We start from the raw sequence: 19,158 nt of genomic DNA, 5'->3' as shown, positions 1-19,158 counted from the left end.
TGTACACACTTGGAGGCTATGTATCTAACAAGCTATGTACACACTGCAGGCACGTGACTTCTCGGCAACACGTGACTCTCCACCAGGCGATCCCCGCCTCCTCTGGAGCCGCAACTGCCCACGCGCTCCACTTTTATAGTCGCCGCCTCCGGGGGGGGTGGTAGGGGGGAGCTTCCGGTGACGTAGTCCGAGGGGCTCGGCCAATCAGGAGCCGGGATTAGGGCGTGGCGGGGAGGGGCGTTCTCATTCCAGCGGTGTTGCCGGGGCAACGCCGCGGTGGGTGGGGGGGGGCAACGTTCGAGAGGGCGGGGTCACTAGGGGAGAGCGGGGATGGGAGTGCGTGTCACGTGACTGCGTGTGTGTCTGTGTGTGTGTGTCTGTGTGTGTCTTGTTGGCACAGTAGGGGGCACAGGTGGTGCATCAGCCAGTCATCTCAGTCAGTCGACCCGTGGCACCTGGGTCTGCCACGTGACCTCCTGCCAGCGGGCGTTCGACACTTCACGTGGCCTCAGGGTGCACATAGCCTGGCACAAGCGTCGTGGTGACGTCACCGCCACTTAGTGGCGAATGGCGGTTGTTGTTTGTTGTTGTTGTTGTGTGTGTCTGTGTGTGTCTCTGTGTGTCTCTGTGTGTTTCTGTGTGTCTGTGTGTGTGTCTCTGTGTGTGTAGGTGTGTGTGTAGGTGTGTGTGTGTCTATGTGTGTGTGTCTGTGTGTGTAGGTGTGTGTGTCTCTGTGTCTGTGTGTGTCTGTGTGTGTGTGTCTGTGTGTGTGTCTCTGTGTGTTTAGGTGTGTGTGTGTAGGTGTGTGTGTGTATCTGTGTGTGTGTGTCTGTGTGTGTAGGTGTGTGTGTATCTGTGTGTGTGTCTATGTGTGTGTGTCTGTGTGTGTAGGTGTGTGTGTCTCTGTGTCTGTGTGTGTCTGTGTGTGTGTGTCTGTGTGTGTGTCTCTGTGTGTTTAGGTGTGTGTGTGTAGGTGTGTGTGTGTATCTGTGTGTGTGTTTCTGTGTGTCTGTGTGTGTCTGTGTGTCTGTGTGTGTCTGTGTGTAGGTGTGTGTCTCTGTGTGTGTCTGTGTGTGTATGTGTGTGTGTGTCTCTGTGTCTGTGTGTCTCTGTGTGTAGGTGTGTGTGACTCTGTGTGTGTCTCTGTGTGTTTCTGTGTGTGTGTCTCTGTGTGTCTGTGTGGGTGTCTCTGTGTGTGTGTGTCTGTGTGTCTCTGTGTGTGTGTCTGTGTGTAGGTGTGTGTGTGTAGGTGTGTGTGTCTCTGTGTGTGTCTGTGTGTGTGTTTCTGTGTGTCTCTGTGTCTGTTTCTGTGTGTCTCTGTATGTGTCTGTGTGTCTGTATATATGTGTCTGTGTGTGTCTGTGTGTGTGTGTCACTGTGTGTGTGTGTGTGGGGAGCGGTAGTGTAGCGGTTAGCGCTACGCTGCGCTATGAACCTGGCGACCCGGGTTCGATTCCCGCTCACGGCCAACACCACCGGTGACGATTCTCTGAACCGGTCATGGGCCTCCCCTAGGTCGACTCAGCCTCAAATGAGTACCTGGTGCGGTGTGTGTAGTAAACATCGCTAGCACTGGGGAGACAAAGGCGGCCGGGCGTGTTGCTGGCCACCCACCCCCTCGTGTGCCACAGTTCCGGTCTTCACAGGTGCTGCTCGCTAACAGCACTTGCCCCTACAGTCTGTTACAGGCTACACGGGGGATCTTTGTCTGTGTTGTCATTCACACTCCGCGCGGCGTTTCCGCGCCGTCACGTGACCGGCGCGCGCGTGCGTCACGCCGCTGGGTGACGTCAGCGGCACGCGATGTTCCCAGCGAGGGAGGTGGGAGGGGTGGTGAGGGAGGGGTGACGTCACAGACCATGTAAGGTGGTCTCGTCAGTAAACAGGGATCACGTGATCACGTGTCAATAACAACACACGCACTGCGTGAGGCCATACAGAAGGGTAGGTGTGGACAATAAGGCGACGTTTAGGACAATGAACCTTCATACAAGGGCGCTCTCTCACAGCCCTCTCACTCGCCCACTCACTCACATACCTACTCACCTACTCACTCACCCACTCACCCATCCACTCACTCACCCATCCACTCACTCACCCGCTCACTCACTAACCCACTCACTCACACACCCACTCACTCACAAACTCAATCAATCACTCACCCACCCACTCGCTTACTCACCCACCCACTCACCCACCCACTCACTCACTCGCTCACCCACTCGCTTACTCACCCACCCACTCACCCACCCACTCACTCGCTCACCCACTCGCTCACTCACTCACCCACTCACCCACTCACTCACCCACTCACTCACCCACTCACCCGCTCACTCACTCACACACCCACTCACCCACTCACTCAGTCACTCACCCGCTCACTCACAAACTCACTCAATCATTCACTCACTCACCCACTCACTCGCACACTCGCTCACCCACTCACTCACTCGCTCACTCACTCGCTCACCCACTCACCCACTCACTCACCCACTCACTCACCCGCTCACTCACCCACTCACCCGCTCACTCACTCACTCACCCGCTCACTCACCCACTCACCCGCTCACTCACTCACACACTCACTCACTCACCCACTCACTCACTCACCCACTCACTCACTCGCTCACTCACCCAGTCGCTCACTCACTCACCCACTCGCTCACTCTCCCACTTGCTCACTCACCCGCTCACTCACCCACTCACTCACTCACTCACCCGCTCACTCACTCCCTCACCCGCTCACTCACCAATTCGCTCACTCACTCACCCACCCACTCACTCACCCGCTCACTCACTCACCCACTCGCTCACTCACCCACCCACCCACTCACCCACCCACTCACTCACCCGCTCACTCACTCACCCACTCGCTCACTCACCCACCCACCCACTCACCCACACACTCACTCACCCGCTCACCCACTCACCCACTCACCCACTCAGTCACCCGCTCACTCACTCCCTCACTCCCTCACCCACTCACTCACCCACCCGCTCACCCACTCACTCACCCACCCACTCACCCACTCCCTCACCCGCCCACTCACCCACTCACAAATACAACAACATGCTGATACTTGTCAAAGAGGACGCGGTCCCAGTCCAAAGCGATACTTCTTCAAACAAAATACCACGTCGACTACACACACACACTTACTCACTCACCCACCCACCCACTCACCCACCCACTCACTCACCCGCTCACTCACTCACCCACTCAATCACCCGCTCACTCACCCACTCGCTCACTCACTCTCTCACCCACCCGCTCACTCACCAACTCTCTCACTCACCCACTCACCCACCCACCCACTCACCCACTCACTCACTCACCCACTCACTCACCCACTCACCCACCCGCTCACTCACTCACTCGCACACTCCCTCACCCACTCACTCACCCACTCGCTCACTCACCCACCCACTCACCCACCCACTCACTCACCCGCTCACTCCCTCACCCACTCACTCACTCACCCACCCGCTCACTCACCAACTCTCTCACTCACTCACTCACCCACTCACTCACCCACTCACTCACCCACCCACTCACTCACTCCCTCACCCGCCCACTCACCCACTCACAAATACAACAACATGCTGATACTTGTCAAAGAGGACGCGGTCCCAGTCCAAAGCGATACTTCTTCAAACAAAATACCACGTCGACTACGCACACACACACACTTACTCACTCACCCACCCACCCACTCACCCATCCACTCACCCACTCACTCACTCACCCACTCACTCACTCGCACACTCCCTCACCCACTCACTCACCCACTCGCTCACTCACCCACCCACTCACCCACCCACTCACTCACCCGCTCACTCACTCACCCACTCACTCACCCGCTCACTCACCCACTCGCTCACTCACTCTCTCACCCACCCGCTCACTCACCAACTCTCTCACTCACCCACTCACCCACCCACCCACTCACCCACCCACTCACTCACCCACTCACCCACCCGCTCACTCACTCACTCACTCGCACACTCCCTCACCCACTCACTCACCCACTCGCTCACTCACCCACCCACTCACCCACCCACTCACTCACCCGCTCACTCACTCACCCACTCACTCACCCGCTCACTCACTCCCTCACCCACTCACTCACTCGCTCACTCACTCACTCACCCACCCACCCGCTCACTCACCCACTCGCTCACTCACTCTCTCACCCACCCGCTCACTCACCAACTCTCTCACTCACTCACCCACCCACCCACTCACCCACCCACTCACTCACCCACTCACCCACCCGCTCACTCACTCACTCACTCGCACACTCCCTCACCCACTCACTCACCCACTCGCTCACTCACCCACCCACTCACCCACCCACCCACTCACTCACCCGCTCACTCACTCACCCGCTCACTCACTCACCCACTCACTCACCCGCTCACTCACTCCCTCACCCAATCACTCACTCGCTCACTCACTCACTCACCCACCCACCCGCTCACTCACCAACTCTCTCACTCACTCACCCACTCACTCACTCACCCACTGACCCACCCACTCACTCACCCACTACCTCACCCGCCCACTCACCCACTCACAAATACAACAACATGCTGATACTTGTCAACGAGGACGCGGTCCCAGTCCAAAGCGATACTTCTTCAAACAAAGTACCGCGTCGACTACGCACACACACACACGCGCACCTGATATCCCCCGTGGAGCATCTAAACATTTCTTACGTAGTGTTATTCATGGAGAGGATTATTAACTTTGCTTTTTGTGTCCTGGTCACAAAGGCAAAGTTTGTGGGGATTAACAGCCAACTTTGCGTACTTTTGAGGCATGAGCAATCGGAAAGTAACACTTGCTACCCGGGGAGAAAATTTGTTTTTAAGTTACACGGCACAATGAAGATCGCGCGTTGACGATTATTAAGGGGTGTGCCGTGTGGCTGTCTGCGGGATCCTCTATGGGGATCTCGATGTGTCCTCTGTGGGTCCCTACGGGAACTTAAATAGCGTAGGGTGACCCATGGCATCGCTGTTGAACGCCCCATCGGGATTCGAGATCAGGTGCAATGAACGGCCCGGCAATGGGCCGCTTGGCACGCCACTCAAAGCGTGGTTTTGCGTGCGCCAGCTATAGCTGTAGTCACTCCAGGAATGTCCTTAACGCTCGTGACCTCGTTCCACGTCGACCATCCCCACCCCCACCCACCCCCTCGTTAATATTCATGAGCGGGTGACGTCACTCTTAAATGGACACCGCCCCCCACACACACACCCCTCGTTAATATTCATGAGTGGGTGACGTCACTCCAAATGGACCCCCCCACACACACACACCCCTCATTAATATTCACGACCGGGTGACGTCACTGTTAAATGGACACCGCCCCCCTCATTAATAATCATGAGCAAGTGACGTCACTCCACGTCGACCACCCCCAACACCCCTCATTAATATTCATGAGCGGGTGATGTCACTCCAAATGGACACCCCCCCATACACACACTCCTCATTAATATTCATGAGCGGGTGACGTCCTCCAAATGGACACCGCCCCCCCCCCCAACACCCCTCATTAATATTCATGAGCGGGTGACGTCTTATAAATTGACACCGCCCCCACCCCTCATTCATATTCATGAGCGGGTGACGTCACTCCACATGGGGGGGGCGAGGCGCCTCCCCCTCCCCCCTCCTTAGCGTCAACTCACAACCCTTCACTACGAAGGCTGAACCCTCATCACGTCACGTGACGCGCTGTCCGTGACGCTGCTGCCGTTGAGACATCGGAGTAAAAAGGACGTCACAATGAACGAGGGATTAGAACCTTCAAATTAAATCGGTCAGCCGCACCGCTCCCTCACGTCACGTGACGCGCTGTCCGTGACGCTGTTGTTGAGACATCGAAGTAAAAAGGAGTCTATGGGTAGCATAGACAGTGTTGAGTCTATGGGTCTCAGTGCTGAGTCTATGGGTCTCAGTGTTGAGTCTATGGGTCTCAGTGCTGAGTCTATGGGTAGCAGTGCTGAGTCTATGGGTCTCAGTGCTGAGTCTATGGGTAGCAGTGCTGAGTCTATGGGTCTCAGTGCTGAGTCTATGGGTAGCAGTGCTGAGTCTATGGGTCTCAGTGCTGAGTCTATGGGTCTCAGTGCTGAGTCTATGGGTAGCAGTACTGAGTCTATGGGTAGCAGTGCTGAGTCTATGGGTCTCAGTGCTGAGTCTATGGGTCTCAGTGCTGAGTCTATGGGTAGCAGTGCTGAGTCTATGGGTAGCAGTGTTGAGTCTATGGGTCTCAGTGCTGAGTCTATGGGTCTCAGTGCTGAGTCTATGGGTCTCAGTGTTGAGTCTATGGGTCTCAGTGCTGAGTCTATGGGTAGCAGTGCTGAGTCTATGGGTCTCAGTGCTGAGTCTATGCGTAGCAGTGCTGAGTCTATGGGTCTCAGTGCTGAGTCTATGGGTAGCAGTGTTGAGTCTATGGGTAGCAGTGCTGAGTCTATGGGTAGCAGTGCTGAGTCTATGGGTCTCAGTGCTGAGTCTATGGGTCTCAGTGTTGAGTCTATGGGTCTCAGTGTTGAGTCTATGGGTCTCAGTGCTGAGTCTATGGGTAGCAGTGTTGAGTCTATGGGTAGCAGTGCTGAGTCTATGGGTAGCAGTGCTGAGTCTATGGGTCTCAGTGCTGAGTCTATGGGTCTCAGTGCTGAGTCTATGGGTAGCAGTGCTGAGTCTGTGGGTGACAGTGCTGAGTCTATGGGTCTCAGTGCTGAGTCTATGGGTCTCAGTGTTGAGTCTATGGGTCTCAGTGCTGAGTCTATGGGTAGCAGTGTTGAGTCTATGGGTAGCAGTGCTGAGTCTATGGGTAGCAGTGCTGAGTCTATGGGTCTCAGTGCTGAGTCTATGGGTCTCAGTGCTGAGTCTATGGGTAGCAGTGCTGAGTCTGTGGGTGACAGTGCTGAGTCTATGGGTCTCAGTGCTGAGTCTATGGGTTTCAGTGCTGAGTCTATGGGTAGCAGTGCTGAGTCTATGGGTGACAGTGCTGAGTCTATGGGTGACAGTGCTGAGTCTATGGGTGACAGTGCTGAGTCTATGGGTAGCAGTGCTGAGTCTATGGGTAGCAGTGCTGAGTCTATGGGTCTCAGTGCTGAGTCTATGGGTCTCAGTGCTGAGTCTATGGGTAGCAGTGTTGAGTCTATGGGTAGCAGTGCTGAGTCTATGGGTAGCAGTGCTGAGTCTATGGGTCTCAGTGCTGAGTCTATGGGTCTCAGTGCTGAGTCTATGGGTAGCAGTGCTGAGTCTGTGGGTAGCAGTGCTGAGTCTATGGCTAGCAGTGCTGAGTCTGTGGGTGACAGTGCTGAGTCTATGGGTCTCAGTGCTGAGTCTATGGGTCTCAGTGCTGAGTCTATGGGTCTCAGTGCTGAGTCTATGGGTAGCAGTGCTGAGTCTATGGTGCTGTGTTTAAGCAATGTAGTTCACGTCTGCAAAGCTACACTATCAGTAGCAATTGAGTAACGGATAAACACAATCTCTATTCAAGCGAAGCATTTTTAACTGCTTAAGCATGCTAACTAATTAACATTTTACCAGTCGAACTATACAATAGCACGTGGCTTATTATAGCTGTTGTTTTTAGGCCAATGACGTCATTGTTTACCATGGTTACCGAGTATTGGGGGGGGGGGGGGGTTACCATGGGAATACAGAAGGGCACACAGGGTTGTCCTGAGGCTAGTGCTGTGAGTAGACTGATTTATGTATTCACTCACTCACCCACTCACTCACTCACCCACTCACTCACTCACCCACTCACCCACTCACTCACTCACCCACTCACTCACTCACCCACTCACTCACTCACCCACTCACCCACTCACTCACCCACTCACCCAGTCACTCAATGACTCACCCACTCACTCACTCACCCACTCACTCACCCACTCACCCAATGACTCACCCAATGACTCACCCAATGACTCACCCAATGACTCACCCACTCACTCACTCACCCACTCACTCACTCACCCACTCACTCACCCACTCACCCAATGACTCACCCAATGACTCACCCAATGACTCACCCAATGACTCACCCACTCACTCACTCACCCACTCACTCACTCACCCACTCACCCACTCACTCACCCACTCACCCAGTCACTCAATGACTCACCCACTCACTCACTCATCCAGTCACTCACTCACTCACTCACCCACTTACCCAACCACTCACCCCACTCACCCACTCATCCAGTCACTCACCCACTCACTCACTCACTCACCCACTCACTCACCCACTCACTCACTCACCCACTCACCCACCCACTCACCCACTCACCCATCCAGTCACTCACTCACTCACCCACTCACTCACTCACTCACCCACTCACTCAATGACTCACCCACTCACTCACTCATCCAGTCACTCACTCACTCACCCACTTACCCAACCACTCACCCCACTCACCCACTCATCCAGTCACTCACCCACTCACTCACTAACTCACCCACTCACTCACCCACCCACTCACCCACCCACTCACCCATCCAGTCACTCACTCACTCACCCACTCACTCACTCACCCATTCACTCAATGACTCACCCACTCACTCACCCATCCAGTCACTCACTCACTCACCCACTCACTCACTCACTCACCCACTCACCCACCCAATCACCCACTCACTCACTCACCCATCCAGTCACTCACTCACCCACTCACTCACTCACCCATCCAGTCACTTACTCACTCACTCACCCACTCACTCACTCACCCACTCACTCACTCACCCACCCACTCACCCACCCACTCATCCAGTCACTCACTCATCCACTTACCCACCCACTCACCCCACTCATCCAGTCACTCACCCACTCACTCACTCACCCACTCACTCACCCACTCACTCACTCACTCACCCACTCACCCACCCACTCACCCACCCACTCACCCATCCAGTCACTCACTCACTCACCCACTCACTCACTCACCCACTCACCCATCCAGTCACTCACTCACCCATCCAGTCACTCACTCACCCACTCACTCACTCACCCATCCAGTCACTCACTCACCCATTCACTCACTCACCCATCCAGTCACTCACTCACTCACCCACTCACTCACCCACTCACTCACTCACCCACCCACTCACCCACTCATCCAGTCACTCACTCACTCACCCACCCACTCACCCACTCACCCACTCATCCAGTCACTCACCCACTCACCCACCCACACACCCACTCACTCACTCACTCACCCACTCACCCACCCACTCACCCATCCAGTCACTCACTCACCCACTCATCTACTCACTCACTCACCCACTCACCCACCCACTCACTCACTCACCCACTCACCCACTCACTCACTCACCCACCCACTCACTCACCCACTCACCCACCCACTCACCCACTCACTCACTCACCCACTCACTCACTCACCCATCCAGTCACTCACTCACCCACCCACTCACTCACTCACCCACCCACTCACCCATCCAGTCACTCACTCATTCACCCACTCATCCACTCACTCACCCACTCACTCACCCACTCACCCACTCACTCACCCACTCACTCACCCATCCAGTCACTCACTCACTCACTCACCCATCCAGTCACTCACTCACTCACCCACTCACTCACTCACCCACCCACTCCCCCACCCACTCACCCACTCCCCCACCCACTCACCCACTCACTCACTCACCCATCCAGTCACTCACTCACCCACTCACTCACTCACCCATCCAGCCACTCACTCACCCACCCACTCACTCACCCACTCACTCACTTACTCACCCACTCACCCATCCAGTCACTCACCCACTCACTCACCCACTCACCCACTCACCCATCCAGTCACTCACTCACCCACTCACTCACTCACCCACTCACCCACCCACCCACCCACTCCCCCACCCACTCACCCATCCAGTCACCCACCCACTCACCCACTCACTCACCCACTCACCCATCCAGTCACCCACCCACTCACCCACCCACTCACCCACCCACTCATCCACTCACTCACTCACCCACTCACCCATCCAGTCACTCACCCACTCACTCAGGGGGGAGAGCCCAACCACCTCCCAACGTTGGGTCCACCGCATGCGAACGTTGAGCCAACGTTGGGTGAAACTCGCGGTGTGGAAATCACCAAGATTCACCTAGGGGGTTAGCTCAAGGACGCGGGGGGGGGGGGTCTCACATGCCGCCCCCCCCACTACCCCCCCCCCCACTACATCCACCCCCACTACATCCACCCCCACTACCCCCCCCACTACCCCCCCCACTACATCCACCCCCACTACCCCCCCCCACTACCCCCCACTACCCCCCCACTACCCCCTCCACTACCCCCCCCCCACTACATCCACCCCCACTACCCTCCCCCCCACTACCCCCACCCACTACTCCCTCACTACTCCCCCCAATACCCCCAACACAACCCCCAACACAACCCCCCCACTACATCCACCCCCACTACCCCCCCACTACCCCCACACTACCACCCCCACTACATCCACCCACACTACCCCTCCCCCCACTACCCCCCCCCCACTACTCCCTCACTACTCCCCCCACTACCCCCAACACAACCCCCCCACTACCCTCCCCCCACTATCTCCCCCACTACCCCCCCCACTACCCTCCCCCCACTATCTCCCCCACTACCCCCCCCCACTACATCCACCCCCACTACCCCCCCCTATCTCTCCCACTTCCCCCCCCCACTCCCCCCACCCCCCACTCCCCCTTCTGCCCCCCACTCCCCTCGCCCCCCACTCCCCCCGCCCCCCACTCCCCCCGCCCCCCCTTCTGCCCCCCCCTCCACTCCCCACCAAATCCCCGCCCCTCGTTCCGGTCGAGACTGGAAAATTCCAGCACCGCATCACCCCCCACCACCACTCGCGATATCACTCCGCCTGGTGGGACGGGTTCGCGCAAAACAATAACACCAGAGAATCTTGGTTCTTTCGGTAAAGTCGCGTACGGTAAATAGAAAACAAAAAAAGCGAAGATGTCGAAATAAAATACAAAAATTCAAATAATAAAACGGCATGCAAATAATAAAAAGAAAAAAAATAATACGTTTAAAAAAATAAAAGTTTTAAGTACAAAAAAAATAACAGCCGAGATTTAAAATTTAAAATTTTCTCCCCCCAAATCCTCTTCCAACCGCTGATCGCAATTTCTCAGCGCAGTGGAACAGTCGCCGACGATTCTGTTATCGATCTCCTCCGTTATTCACGAAAGGAGACGGAACTTTAAAAAAAAAACACCAAAAAAACCCTCCGCACTACTTTTTCTGCGCGGATGGACACGCGACCGGAAGTGGCGGCGTGATGAGGTCGGGGCTATAAAAGCGGAGCGCGCCGCGTCACAGCTCACAGTCAACGGCGGCGCTGGTGGTGAAGACATTGAAGATCTTTAGAACGTCAAAACAGCGCTCCTGGTAAGATATTAAAATATATTAATATATTAATCTTTATTAAAAAAAGATTAATATATTTACAAATATATAAACGTAAAGCTTTGGAAGGTGTATGGAGTTAAAAAAAATTGTTAGGCGTTCGTTGCGAAGGCGTTGCTCTCTGTACGCCGTCAAAGCTTAGTAAGATTTATAAATAGAAGTGTTTATGAATTGTGTAATAGAAAGCTTTGGAAGGTGTATTGGCTGTCCTTGAGCCATCGTTGCGAACGCTTCGGTACGCCGTCAAAGCTTGACTAACTCCCCCCCCCCCCGTAAGATTTTTAGTTTTGGCTTTTATTTAAAGTCGTTAACGGTTAAATAATTGGGAGGGGGGGGGGATATTTTTCTGAGAATTATATCGCGACTAGTGTGGTATGTTATATACGTGCGTGTCTATAACTCGGTACTTAAGGCGCTAAGTGTATATATGCCGTGTTGTGATGGGTTTGTTTATATGCGGGCTTAATTAATGCGACCGTGAGGGGAATTTTTTTTATATTTTTTTTACTTTTGATCTTACGGGCTTGGACCCACCCCGAACGGCTGTATTTAAAGTAGGCGTAGCTAAATCGCTATCTTGTAAGTTTTTTAAAAATATTAAGAGTTTTAAAGAATTTTTTTTTAGAGCCGTAAGATGGCGGCTGAAGTCCAACAAAATGGCCGCTCGCTCTCAAAATGGCCTCCGTCTTCACCCCTCTCCTACCGCCCGCACAAGCTCCTCCCCCTTGGCTGTTACACGCCCCCACGTGTCAGTTAGGCTCCTCCCCCTTAGCTGTTGATCTCCCCAACCCCCGCACTTGGCCGTTACGCCCCTCCCCCTTGGCTGTTAACACGCCCCCACGTGTCTGTTAGGCTCCTCCCCCTTAGCTGTTGATCTCCCCAACCCCTGCACTTGGCCGTTACGCCCCTCCCCCTTGGCTGTTACACGCCCCCACGTGTCAGTTAGGCTCCTCCCCCTTAGCTGTTGATCTCCCCAACTTCCGCACTTGGCCGTTACGCCCCTCCCCCTTGGCTGTTAACACACCCCCACGTGTCTGTTAGGCTCCTCCCCCTTAGCTGTTGATCTCCCCAACCCCCGCACTTGGCCGTTACGCCCCTCCCCCTTGGCTGTTAAAACGCCCCCACGTGTCTGTTAGGCTCCTCCCCCTTAGCTGTTGATTTCCCCAACCCCCGCACTTGGCCGTTACGCCACTCCCCCTTGGCTGTTAACACACCCCCACGTGTCTGTTAGGCTCCTCCCCCTTAGCTGTTGATAACCCCCCCCACTTGGCCGTTATGCCCCTCCCCCTTGGCTGTTAACACCCCCCACGTGTCTGTTAGGCTCCTCCCCCTTAGCTGTTGATAACCCCCCCCACTTGGCTGTTACGCTCCTCCCCCTTGGCTGTTGGTCTCCCCCCACTTGGCTGGGTGGGGGAGGAGGTGGGTGGGGGGTTGGGTGGTGGGGGGGGGGGTTGGGTGGTGGGGGGGGGTTGGGTGGGGGGGGGTTGGGTGCTGGTGGGTGGTTGCTGATGAGGTTGGCCTGCACCTTTTCACCTTCACTCAAAAGTCTTAATCCGCTTTGTGTCCCCTCTAGGTGTCTCGACTTGCAAGGCGCCCCCCTCCCCCACACATCCCCCCTCCCCCTCGATGCCAGCAAGCGTTGGATAAGGGTGACGTACCTTCGGTTTCTTTGTCTGCCAAAGCGTAACGCCGAAATTTTTTTTTTAAAAAACCTTTGCTCAAGTCGCTCCTCCCTCCCTTCCCCCCACACACACGTGTCTTTGTTTAGACTTTAGACGATGTGGCATTTTACTGGTAGGAACTAAGTTTTGATTTAAAGCTTTCGTGACTGCAGTAATTCATATTCTTAGTTTTTTCGGTAAAGTCACGTTGAAGAGAAACAACAAAATAACAAAATATATATAAAAAAATTCTCACGACGTTTCGACCATAACTCAAACGGTCATCATCAGGTGTGTCGAATTTTTTTATATATATTTTGTTATTTTGTTGTTTCTCTTCAACGTGACTTTACCGAAAAAACTAAGAATAGGAACTAAGTTGTTAACTGATTGTACCAGCCTGCAATAAGATTAATGTGTCCGTCCGTCCCCTTTCAATGCTTTAACGAAGTTGAAATCTCGTGCTTGTTGGGGTGTAAAATCAGCAAATGGGCGGCGCAGAGAGACTTGAACGTGTCTTACTGGCACCCAACATTTGGAATGTCGCGTAACCAGGAATGCGTGCCAATGTCGTGAAGTTGCGCAAAATTCCCCAATGTTCCTATACCAGCCCCCCCCCCACCCTGCAGGGGGGGGGCCTGTTTTTCGCTGCGACGTGCGGTCATCGGCTGAATCGGTTTCGGACCCCCCTCCCCCCCCGCCGCCGTGCTTTGTGTAGCGAGGCGGCGGCGTTGAGGGTCCTCTCGTGGTGTTGCGCTCCAAGCGAAATGTACAAAATTAAACGGGTGGTGGGTTGGGGGGGGTTAAACGTGCGTTCTCGGTTATTCGGTTTTAAGTTTTGTGTTATCCCAACCAAAGCACTTTTTTTCCCGTGTGGCCCACGTCCGGTGATGGTGGTGGTGGTGTTGTTGGTTTGCCGGTGTTTGTGACTGTGGTGGGTTTGGGGGGAGGTGGGGGTTGGCTTTTAGGGCAACCGGATTTTTTTTAAAGTCAAAAAAATACTTTTACGGAAGCTCTCCCAACTCGGTTTTTGTGACCCCCCCCCCCCCCCCAGGTCAGTCGTGTTTGTTTCTCTGGGAGGGAGTTGGGTTGTGCCTGGCGGGAGAGACTGGGAGCCCTTGTGCGTTGAGTCGCAGGTCTGTGTATGTGTACGGTTCAAGACGGGGGGCTGTGTAGGTTCGTGTAACGTAACAGGTTACACTGGTAGGAACTAAGTTGTAAACCGAGTGTACCAGCCTGCAATAAGATTAATGTGTCCGTCCCCTTTCAATACTTTAACGAAGTTGAAATCTCGTGCTTGTTGGGGTGTAAAATCAGCAATGGACGGCGCAGAGAGACCAGGAATGCGTGACAATGTCGTGAAATTGCGCAAAAAATCCCCAATGTTCCTATACCAGCCCCCACCCTGCAGGGGGGCCTGTTTAACTCGCCCTTTCTCCTCCCCGCAAAACCCTCCCAACACGACCGCTTTTACGACCCGATGAACCCAACCCATGAAGGAAATGTGGACGAGTTTTTTTATTTTGTTGTTGTGTCAAGCATCGTGAAATAAAAACCCCCGTCGTGTTTTTCTCCCCAAACCCCCCCCCCCCCAACCCACCCCATGAAACAACAGCGAAGAGGAAATAAAGCGAGGAATGCTGCGAGATGCCAAAACCAAAAGTTGTGCTCTGTTTTTCTGCTCAACCTCCCCCAAGATCATGTCGTCTTGTGTGGGTTGGGCGAGTTGTGGGGTTGGTGTGGGGTGGTGGTGGAAGCAAAGTGCGAGCGAGGCGGGGAGAGAGAAAGAAAACCCCCTCCCTTGGAAAGTTGCAGCCTGGAATAACCCGTCGAAAGGTTGCGTTCACTGCTCCTGGAACATTTGAAAAACGGACGAATTTGCAGAGATTTTTTTTTTAAATCCGCCGGGATGAAAAGTCTCCACGAAAAACTCATTACGGGGTCGTCATCGCGGCCGCTTCACGTCGGTTTGGCAACGTAAAAAAAAAAACCCCTGGCAAATGCGCATTTGTGTGGCGTCTGGAAGGTTCCGGAAAATTAACGATTGGACAAATCGACGCTCGACAAATTGTAGAGGAATTTGAAGTAAATTTTCCCAAACTTAAACGTGCTTCCGCAAGCGCTTCTCGAAGGGGGGCGGCCCCCCCCCCCCCCACTTCTGGAAAGATTTAACGATTGACTTTTTTTTTTACGAACGTGGAAATTGCGTTGGATTTCTGAAGCGATTCGTTAAAATGCAACCGCTTAAGAGACTTGGGGCAAGGCTCGGGAAGACCCACCCCCCTCCACTGCCATTCTGACGAGGCATGCAGCAGCTTGCTTGCATTGCGCTCTTTGGTGTGCTTATTAGGGGGGGGTGGGTGGGGAGCATTGTGAAGCGACAACTCTTTATCGGCCTGGTGTTCTGCGCAGATTGCTCCGAGGGGAGAGAAAGGGGAGGGCGGCACATCGTCCGGGGAGACGCGAAGCGGATGCGCCGGGGCGGGCTCGCTCGCACAAGGATCCCCTTGCCGCCGCGAAATCTGTCGCCGGGTCACAAACGTCGCGCTCGGCCATCGCAACGCGCCCACCGCCTCCGCCCCGCGGCCGCAACGCCGCTATACTGTCCACCGCCCGGCCACGGTCCACCGCCCTCTGCAACTGCCGCTGCTCGGCCACGGGAAGTTTGCGCAGCTGCTCCCGTCTGCCCTTGCCAACCCCCCCCCTCCCTCCCTCTTCCTCCGTTGTGCGTTTTGTAGCCGCTTCCGTGGGTTGGCGGCGTTGTTGTACCGAGCTCCCACCGACCCAGCCAATCCTGTGGGTGGCGCAGGCTGTGCGGTAAACCTCTCGTCACCACTCCCGCACGCAATTTTTTTTTTACCCCACGTGGTTGGGGGGGGGGTTGTCCTTAACCAAACGTCTTCCAGAAGTTTCTCCCCCCCCCCCTTCCTTAGCAGAGCTTGCGTCTCCATAGCCCAGGCGGTGAGGCGTCTCGTGCCTCATGTTCTAGGTAAACCAATGGATTCCCACACACCCGCTCCACTACCTGTGGCACATACGAATCTGTACGTTGCTGTGGCTTGCCAGAAATCTTGAGGGGGGGGTGGGTGGTGGGGGGGGTGTGGGCCTTTCACGTTCTCTGTTACAGAATCTAGTCGAACATCCGCCCCTACCCTGTACAACAACCCCCAGCCCTGGAGAACGGGGAGAAGAGACCACGCACACCAAGCCCCATTACACCGCCAATAACCAGGGAGTGCCCTTTTGACTCCTCACACACCGCACGCGTTATTTCTCAATGGGTCACGAGTTGGCTCGCCAGCCAGGTGTGAACATGGAGCTGTGTTTATCATTGTCAAGGCTGAGCGGATGGATGGTGGTGATGGGTGGAATGGGGGAAAAACGCAACCCCCCCCCTACTGCTGTACGGACGGGCAGCCCAGCCGCGGAAGGAGGGGCCGGAATCTTTGCCGCCACCAGGGAGTGTCCTTGAAACTCTTCTTGCTGCACAGCCACACGGCAACATTTTATAATGATTCATCAAATGGCGGATTGGCCTTGGCTTCTCCAGTCACGTGTGAACGCTGAGGTTGTGTTTTTATAGTTGTCAAGGCTGAGCAGCACATGGTAGTGGGGAATGGGAAACAACTCGACCCACAGAGCAAGGAGCCGCACTGCTGTACAACACCAGCCTCGAGAAGCTGTACGGACCATTACCAGCCACCAGGGAGTGTCAGACTTTTCCACACGCCAACATTCTGTAACAAAGCTTTCTGAACAGACAAGTTGGATGAATCTAAAATTACATCTTTAATCTGCTGCTTGTTAATCCATATGACAAGAATGGCAATGAGCCGTGCTCTGTAGCCACGCGTGAGCATCCACGGAGGGGTTGTGTTTTATTATTTTCAAGGCTCAGTGGCTGAAGGTGATGCGGAATGAAACGCTGGCATCCGTTCCCGTCACCCCCAACTTTGAGAAAGAAGTGTCTGGGCGAGTTCTCAACCCAGGTAACCGTGCGAGTCTCCAGCCCGATCCTTGGCCTTGCTCACCAAACGAGCGATGTGGATGTCTATTTGAGGATTGTTTGACGTTTTGGTTTTCGTAATTGGCCACGCTGGGGAAAGTTGTCGGCAAGACTGTTAAAGTTTTTTTTTAACGCGGCATAATCTGAAACCTCAACAGTAAAACACAGCGTGAAGTTTATGTAATGTGACCTGAAGATTGAAATTAATGTTTTCTTACGGCTGTCCCGAAATAGTTGCGTAACCAGGAAAGGGCGTTGATGGTGACATTGCTAGCAAGTGGTGTGCAGTGTTGGCCTTTGGGGTGGTGGGGGGGGGCTCCTAACGTTCTGTTACAGGACCCCAGCAGTTGTGCCTAGCGCAGACGTCTTGGTTCAACTCCACGCAACTTCCTCGGTGCAACGCCACACGGTCTCAGTTGCAACTCCTCACAACCTCGCTGCAACTCCACACAAACTCGGTCAAACTCAACGTAACCTCAGAACACCTTCACGCAACCTTGCTCCAACTCCTCGCAACTTCAGTGCAACTCCACACGGCGTCAGTTACAACTCCACACAACCTCAGTGCAACTCCTCCACACAACCTCGCTGCAACTCCACGTTACCTCGGTGCAACTCTACGTAACCTCAGAACACCTTCACGCAACCTTGCTCCAACTCCTCACAACTTCAGTGCAACTCCACGTTCTCTGTGCACCTCCCAAGCAACCTTGCGACATCGTGCAAGAGGGAAGGAAGCGCAAATTGCTCTATCATCGGCCATTCCAGGCAGTTAACGGGACCCGGTAACACCGTAAATACTTTGACTTCCCACATTTGCCTTGCTGCTAATACTACTACAGGCCTTGTGTTTGTATCGGGGGGAGTGGGGGGGGTCTCTAACGTTCTGTCTTCCAGAATCCTCTCCCTGGTCTACTCTCGCTCAAACATCAAACAGCTCGGTACAGCTCCAAACAAAGGAAGCCCCAACGGGGCAGAGATCCCAGGCAGTGACGGGACGGAGCCAAGTCTGCAGCCTCCTACCGCTGTTACAACCCAGTCCTTGACAGGAGAGGCCAGAGACGACCAACAGCGTCCATCAGGGAGTGTCAATATCTCTCGCTACCCAGAGCAGCAGCATTCTTTATTATCAATGGCAATGAGCCGTGCTCTGTAGCCACGCGTGAGCATCACGGAGGTTGTGTTTTATTATTGTCAAGGCTGAGCGGGTGGTGGTGGTGATGGGGAATTGGACACGCTGGCATCCGTTCCCGCCACCCCCAACTTTGAGATGTCTGGGCGAGTTCTCAACCCAGGTAACCGTGCAAGTCTCCGGCCCGATCCTCGGCCTTGCTCACCAATCGAGCGATTAGTTTTCGTAATTGGCCACACGGGGAAAAGTTGTCAGGAGGACTTTGAAAGTTTTTAACGAGTCAATACTTGAAGCCTAATTATAGAATAACCACAGCATGAAGTTTACGTAATGTGACCTGACGTTTGAAATCCATGTTTTCTTAGGGCTATCCTGAATATTTCCCTAAGCCAGGAAAGGGCGTTGATGGTGACATTCCTAGCAAGCGGTGTGAAGTGTTGGCCATTGTGGCTCTGGGGTGGTGGGTGGGGGGAGGGGCTCCTAACGTTCTATGTTACAGGACCCCAGCAGTTGTGCCTAGCACAGACGTCTCTGTTCAACTCTACGCAACTCCCTCAGTTGCAACTCCTCCACACAACCTCGCTGCAACTCCACGTTACCTCGGTGCAACTCTACTTAACTTCAGAACACCTTCACGCAACCTTTCTCCAACTCCTCGCAACTTCAGTGCAACTCCACACGTTCTCTGTGCAACTCCCAAACAACCTCGCGACATCGTACAAGGGGACAGCAAGAGGGAAGGAATCGCAAATTGCTCCTCTATCATCGGCCATTCCAGGCAGTTAACGGGACCCGGTAACACCGTTAAATACTTTGATATTCACATTTGCCTTGCTACTACTTCGACTACAGGCCTTGTGTTTGTATCAGGGGGAGTGGGGGGGTCTCTA

The 19,158-nt window shown here is 54.3% G+C and overlaps 1 long non-coding RNA gene across 1 annotated transcript; it reads left to right on the top strand.

Moving 5' to 3' along the window:
* The first annotated feature begins 10,848 nt into the window (after nt 1-10,848).
* LOC142908305 (uncharacterized) lies at nt 10,849-14,792 on the top strand. Its single transcript, XR_012931672.1, has 2 exons — nt 10,849-11,451; nt 13,043-14,792. It is a non-coding gene; the product is annotated as an uncharacterized LOC142908305 (long non-coding RNA).
* Nucleotides 14,793-19,158: the final 4,366 nt, after the last annotated feature.

This window comes from Petromyzon marinus, assembly GCF_048934315.1.
Source record: "Petromyzon marinus isolate PM22_M1 ecotype Great Lakes invasive population chromosome 78 unlocalized genomic scaffold, UKy_Petmar_22M1.pri1.0 chr78_unloc.2, whole genome shotgun sequence".
Classification (NCBI taxonomy): Eukaryota; Metazoa; Chordata; class Hyperoartia; order Petromyzontiformes; family Petromyzontidae; genus Petromyzon; species Petromyzon marinus.
The sequence above is the reverse complement of the archived record's forward strand: the minus strand, read 5'-3'. Positions and strand labels throughout refer to the sequence as shown.